Raw genomic sequence first — 5563 nt, 5'->3', positions numbered from 1 at the left:
CACCGCTGCCTGTCCCGAGCGCAGCCCAAGCCCCCCTACCAGGAAGAGTTCAGTGCAGCCCCTGCATTTCCTGAAAACCTGTGTTAAATCAGAGGTTCCTAGACATTTTTTTGAGCTGGCATGAATCACATCTCAGAGACAATTTCTCATCAACACCACCCCTTCCATTCATGATTCCAACCTGCCTTTGGGGTGATGATGGCAGTTGCTTACTTGAAAGCAATGTAAGGGGAAGGTTTGATTCATAGTTTACTTCAGCAGGACTAGTGCCATGCTGAAAGCCCCTTGCCCGAATCAAAGCCTCATTGCCCAGATTATAGCTGAATAGGGTGGGAGGGGGATTCTAGCCACGCACAGGCGTAGGGCGTCCTGTGCTGCATGCACATCTTTGTTGGGCAGAGAAACAAAAGGCACAGATGGCTAACTACTACACTCTGGGCTTTGCTGTATGGGAAATTATACCAGTATAATTACAGAGGTTCAGTTATATGGATGAAACTTCTTGCATGGACAAATTTATTTTGCAATAAAGCTGGCTTTTCCCAGTTTCATTTTAACCAAGTGATGCAAATTAAACCTGAAAAGGCCCTTTTCTACTCAGGTTAAGTCCTCCCCACGGGGAGTTCCCCCACCAGAATATAACACGGTGCAGTCTTAAATTCACGCTCACCATTAGAGCAGGAGCAGCACCTACCATGCACAGGTAAAACCACTGAGACACCTTGCTCTACAGAGCAGAACGCCTGCCCTTCCCTGTGCCTGTGAAATAATGTCACCCCCTGGTTTTACAGGCATGGGTCTGAGCTGCTCAGCCAACCCACAGGGTACAGTGTAGACCAGAGGTCAGCATCTTCACCGTGCTGTGACCCATTTGAACCTTCTTTTTAAAACATTTTTGGTCCCTGCACAACTTGGAGTTGGGGGGAGCCTCCATATTTCAGGATGAAAAGCTGTGTGCAGTGGTGAGGAACTGTGGCACTCCTAGCACTGTCCTGATGTCTAGATTGGGGGGGGAAGAGGAGCTGTCCCCCCAGCTCCCCAAGGAAGTCAACATTTCAAGCCGTGCATACAGATGAGTTTGCCATCGAGCTGAGACAGCAACAGCGCCCGGGTATTTCTCATCAATCGAGGTGTGCGTATGTAAGCTGGCAAGCATGTGTGCGCGCACATACGTGTGGCATATACCCAAGATTTATGCAAACGCACATTCATATGTAAATGCAGATCTAATCCTATTCCTTGTCAGGCTGTAGCCCAGCCCTCGACATCCTGAGGTGTCTGAGCAGAACAACTGAACCTCAGATCAAACATCAGCCCGAGGGGGCCCCCTCAGGGAAGGAGCGGTGCTGTGATGGGTCCCCTTCCCTTCTTCCATCCAGGCTTTCTCCTGGCCCAGCCTCTCCCGGGCTTGGCGTTTCCACCCACTGAAGGCACAAGGGCACACGCACACCCCTCCATACTAGCAACCTCTTAAAAGGCTGCTCATGGGACTGAGCTCAGTCTCTTTCCTAGTCTATAAACAAGACATATTTTTGTGACTGTTGATTTAACAAAGCGACTATCAAAGTCTCCACAGCCCTTCCCGCAGCTCTGTCCTTTATTAATCACAACCTGCCTCAGACTATGTGGGGAAAGGGCCGGATGCTGGCTGAGAAGGAGCTCCAGCACGTTGTCAATCCCAACCACCCAGGAGGCCGCCGGCTGCCCAGGACCCTGGTGGAGGGGCTCACGGGCAGCTGGTCATCGAATCTCCCACCTGCCTTTTGTTGCAGGGTAGGACTCTCTTTCTGGACCGAAATTTTGCCTCCTGCCACACAAAACAGGGCCTCTCTTACTGCTAAATGTCCAAAATAGATGGAGATGAAGAGCTACAGATAAAGTCAGAAATCTGATGGGCCTCTCAGGTCACAGGTATGAACCCACATTTCGCTTCTCCACTGCATCTGAAGTTGTGTTCCCCTCTCTCAGGCCATCTGGACTACTAAGTATGTTCCCGTCCTTCCCCTGTCTAGCCAGCTCACATGGTGACGCTTATCACAGCATGTATTGACAGCACATAGGAGTGGGTGCTGCCTGGTAAATGAACAGGTACCAAGTGAGACCCCAGCCCAGACAGTAGCCAAAGGAGGATGCCGAGGATGGGGAGGATTGGCCTCATGATGAATGCCTACGAGGGACTGGTTTCATTAATAAAACATTCCTGCTCTTGCCTGCTCTCACCCGCTCTCTCCCTTTGATTTTGATGACAGGGTTAACCCCATATTCACAATGCCACGTAACCCGCAAAGCCATCTCTTCTGAAGAAAGTAATTTCATCCGTCTCTGCCCAATTGCTGCACAACTCTTGGCTGTGTTGATCAGCTCTCCAACACCTTTTCTAGCTGCTCCTGCCATTCTTTCAACCTCCCTGAATCTCCCCAGTTTCTGCCTGGTTGATGGGCAAGAGCCACCTCCCATCCATCCACCCACCCACCACAAACATGATGAGACCAAAGGAAAATGAGTTAAGGGAAAGTGTTGCTTTGTGTATTGAAATGAGATCATATCGTGTTTGTGTGTGTGCACGTGCATGCATGCACGCACACCCACATGCTTATGACTTCCCACATACCCTGAAAGATCACACTTACCCCCTGCTAACTTGGTCCCATTCCAAACCTCCCATTGAGAAAGACATCATCAGATAAGTAATCGATACTTTCCCTGGCTCTGTATATTCTTCAAACTGAAAGAGTTCAAACAGTGGATGCATTTCTCCCTACACCGGCTGTTTCTTTACTCTTTGCATTTCTCTCCCCTGCTCAACATCCACAGGTTGGTTAGTTATATTTTTGTTTCTAGCTAAATTTCAGCCTTTGGCTCTTGAGTAAAGTAGCAAAGGCTGCAGCAAACTTTGACTAACACTTTCCAAGAGGATTTTTTCAGATCATGGAGGCACTTCGATTTTTCATAGGTTTTGTAAAAGCTGCTTTATAAAAAACACAAACGCTCCCCTCCCCGCTGAATTCCATGATGTATTTCAACTGACAACCCCTTAATTGGTCCAAAAGAGCATTTCATTGAGTGAAATCTCTTCCAAAAAAGGAGGGAGAAAATACTGCACACAAATGAAATGCCTAGCGGGTTGCCAGGGGCTGAAGTATTTGTTTGCACACATGAGGGGAAGTGACTCCAATGCACTCAAGGTTTTGCCTCCTGTGAGTTATAGCTCTACCCTTCAAGAGCGGAATAAATGCTTTATCCCATCGCAGCCTGCGATGTATTCTACATAGATGGATTGATTTCCCCTATTGTTCTTAATAAATCCTGGTATATGAAAAAGCCCATCGCACAGCCATTTTGCTGCCCTGTTCTACCTTGCAGAAGTAATAAGGGTGATTAGAACCGCAGTGGGAAGGAAGGGTTATGCAGAGGGTGACTCTCCTGGGTTGCTATTAGATGGCAGACTGATCGCCATTTGCTGGGAGCTCCAGTTGGCTCCAGACAAAAGGCACCCTTTTTCCAGTCTATTTCTTTTCTCCAGCTTTGCTTAAACTGTTAAAAGTAAGGCCACTCATTCTTAGTAGCTGGTGTAGCTCCACTGGCAGTAGCCACAATATAAGCTAGGTTTGGGGCTTGATTTTTTTTTAAGCTACCAATGTCTCTCAGCCCTGCTCTCTGGAGCCAAGTCCTGTCCAGCTCGCAGCGCTGCCTCCATGGATGGAGCTACACCAGATACACCTGTGGCAAATTACAGGCCCTTCTCTTGACAGCAGAGACAGGGCTCTGCTCTCTGCAAGACTTACCACCCACCACCTGTCCAGCAGCTTGCCAAAAACAAGTCCATGATCTCTTCCCACTTCTTAGCAGACAAGTTCTCAGATCACAACCCTAGCACTCAGCAGGTCTTTCAGCTTCTCTGCTGAGAAGTTCAGGAGTCTGACCTCTCGACCTTAGGACAGTTTAATACAAACAGCATTTCCTATCTTCTGTTTTTAAAACCAGTGTTAAAGGAGGCTTTGCCTTCCCCAATGCATTTTCTTTCTGTGCAAATAACAATGGATTTTCTTTCTAATTTCTTTTTAAAAAATTCTATAAGCTGCTTTTCTTCCCAGCTCACGAGCAAGCCAAGGATACACCACTGCTTCAGAAAGCAGATGGCTGCATCCTGACCTGGCTTTGATTCCTACCTCCTACTCTATATATAGAGAGAGGAATTATTGCTGGGGGACTTACAGAGCAACAGCAAGTATCTGCCGGCCCAGATTGGAAAAGCGAGCTAGGGGTGCAGGGAGAGCAAGGGTTGACCTGGAATTGAGGCTGCAGATCGAGACTCCAGAGCATATGTTCAAGTCATGCCTTCGACAACTCTGTCCAGTGACTCACCTCTCCTTGCCTGCACAGAGATGTCCTGCGTCTTCCCACTATATCCCAGTCTGTGAACTTCCAGTCAGGTCTGATTAAGGAAGAAAGAATTCATCTCAATTAGCAAGAGGCTGCCACATGTATGGGTGGATGTCACATCATTATTGAACATTGCTCCCTGAGCAACAGCTGCAAAATATGTCTTAAATTTGGGACTACCCACAAGATACCGCCCCCCTGTGTGCACACGGTTTGTATTACACACGCGCACGCACGCACAAACACAGTTGTATGTTATAGATCCAGGAATGCTTTGTTTATGCAAATGTTTTTTAAACCCATTCCCTAGCGGCAACATAGGCAGCCCTGTAAAATACAGCAAGACACTATCGTTTTCTCTAATAAGGAAATAAAGCAGAATGGATCTGTGTGGCCAGATCCCAGAGAGCAACACTGTCTCTTTAATTTTCTCTCTGGCTATCTCATCCTTTGCATGAACCCTTTCCTCCCCATGGCTTCTTCCAGCCTGGTGGGCAAAGTGGGAAAACATCATTAGGGAGAAAAAATAATTTAGTTTGTTAATCAGTATCCAATGGTGGGAAACAACAGAGACAGAGATCAGGGCTGGCAGTTGGAGCTTAGGAAGGGCCAGCACAAAGCCACCATTCATGACATCCGGGGCTGGGGTTCTCATTGAATTAAACAGACACAAAGAGCAGAGGCATTTCATGCTCTCTCCACAAGAATTATCATATCTCCCTGGCACTAAGAAACCTTCAGCATAAGAGAGAGGGGGAGAAAAGAAGCGGGCAGGCTGGGCAGAAATATGGGCCAAGGTACAGAAGGCTTTGTTCAAAGGTTGGATTTATAGATGGGAGGCAGCATATGGCTTGGCTGGGAGTAACTGGCCTTCATGCACTGCCTTTAATAAGACTCCGCTAATGTGAAACAGGGGCCCCTGTGTATCGTGAAGCAGGGAAACCCCCATTGGAAAATAAACAAAATAACTGTTTGCATTTCAAGGCTTTGGAAGGAGTCTGAAGCCAAAACAGGACGTGTCTCGTGCGTGTGCGTCTGTCTATGAGCGCAAGAGAATGATTCTGGTGGGTGAGGGGTGCTGAGAAGAGACCAGACATAGTTCAGTCATGAAAATTAATTAGCTAATGTGCAAGCCCTGGCTGACTCTTCCTGCTGCCCCCCCCCCCCCCCCCCCCCCCCC

At 47.9% G+C, this 5563-nt stretch overlaps 1 long non-coding RNA gene across 1 annotated transcript in view; it reads right to left on the bottom strand.

Moving 5' to 3' along the window:
• Positions 1-5563, bottom strand: part of LOC109288516 — a 65465-nt gene that overhangs the window by 50734 nt on the left and 9168 nt on the right. Inside the window, exon 2 of the long non-coding RNA XR_002095173.1 lies at positions 4366-4435. This is a non-coding gene — a long non-coding RNA (uncharacterized LOC109288516). The remainder of the gene's footprint in view (positions 1-4365; positions 4436-5563) is intronic.

This window comes from Gavialis gangeticus, unplaced genomic scaffold (assembly GCF_001723915.1).
Source record: "Gavialis gangeticus isolate Ggan-Ray unplaced genomic scaffold, GavGan_comp1, whole genome shotgun sequence".
NCBI lineage: Eukaryota > Metazoa > Chordata > Crocodylia > Gavialidae > Gavialis > Gavialis gangeticus.
This window is presented reverse-complemented; position numbering and strand designations above follow the sequence as displayed.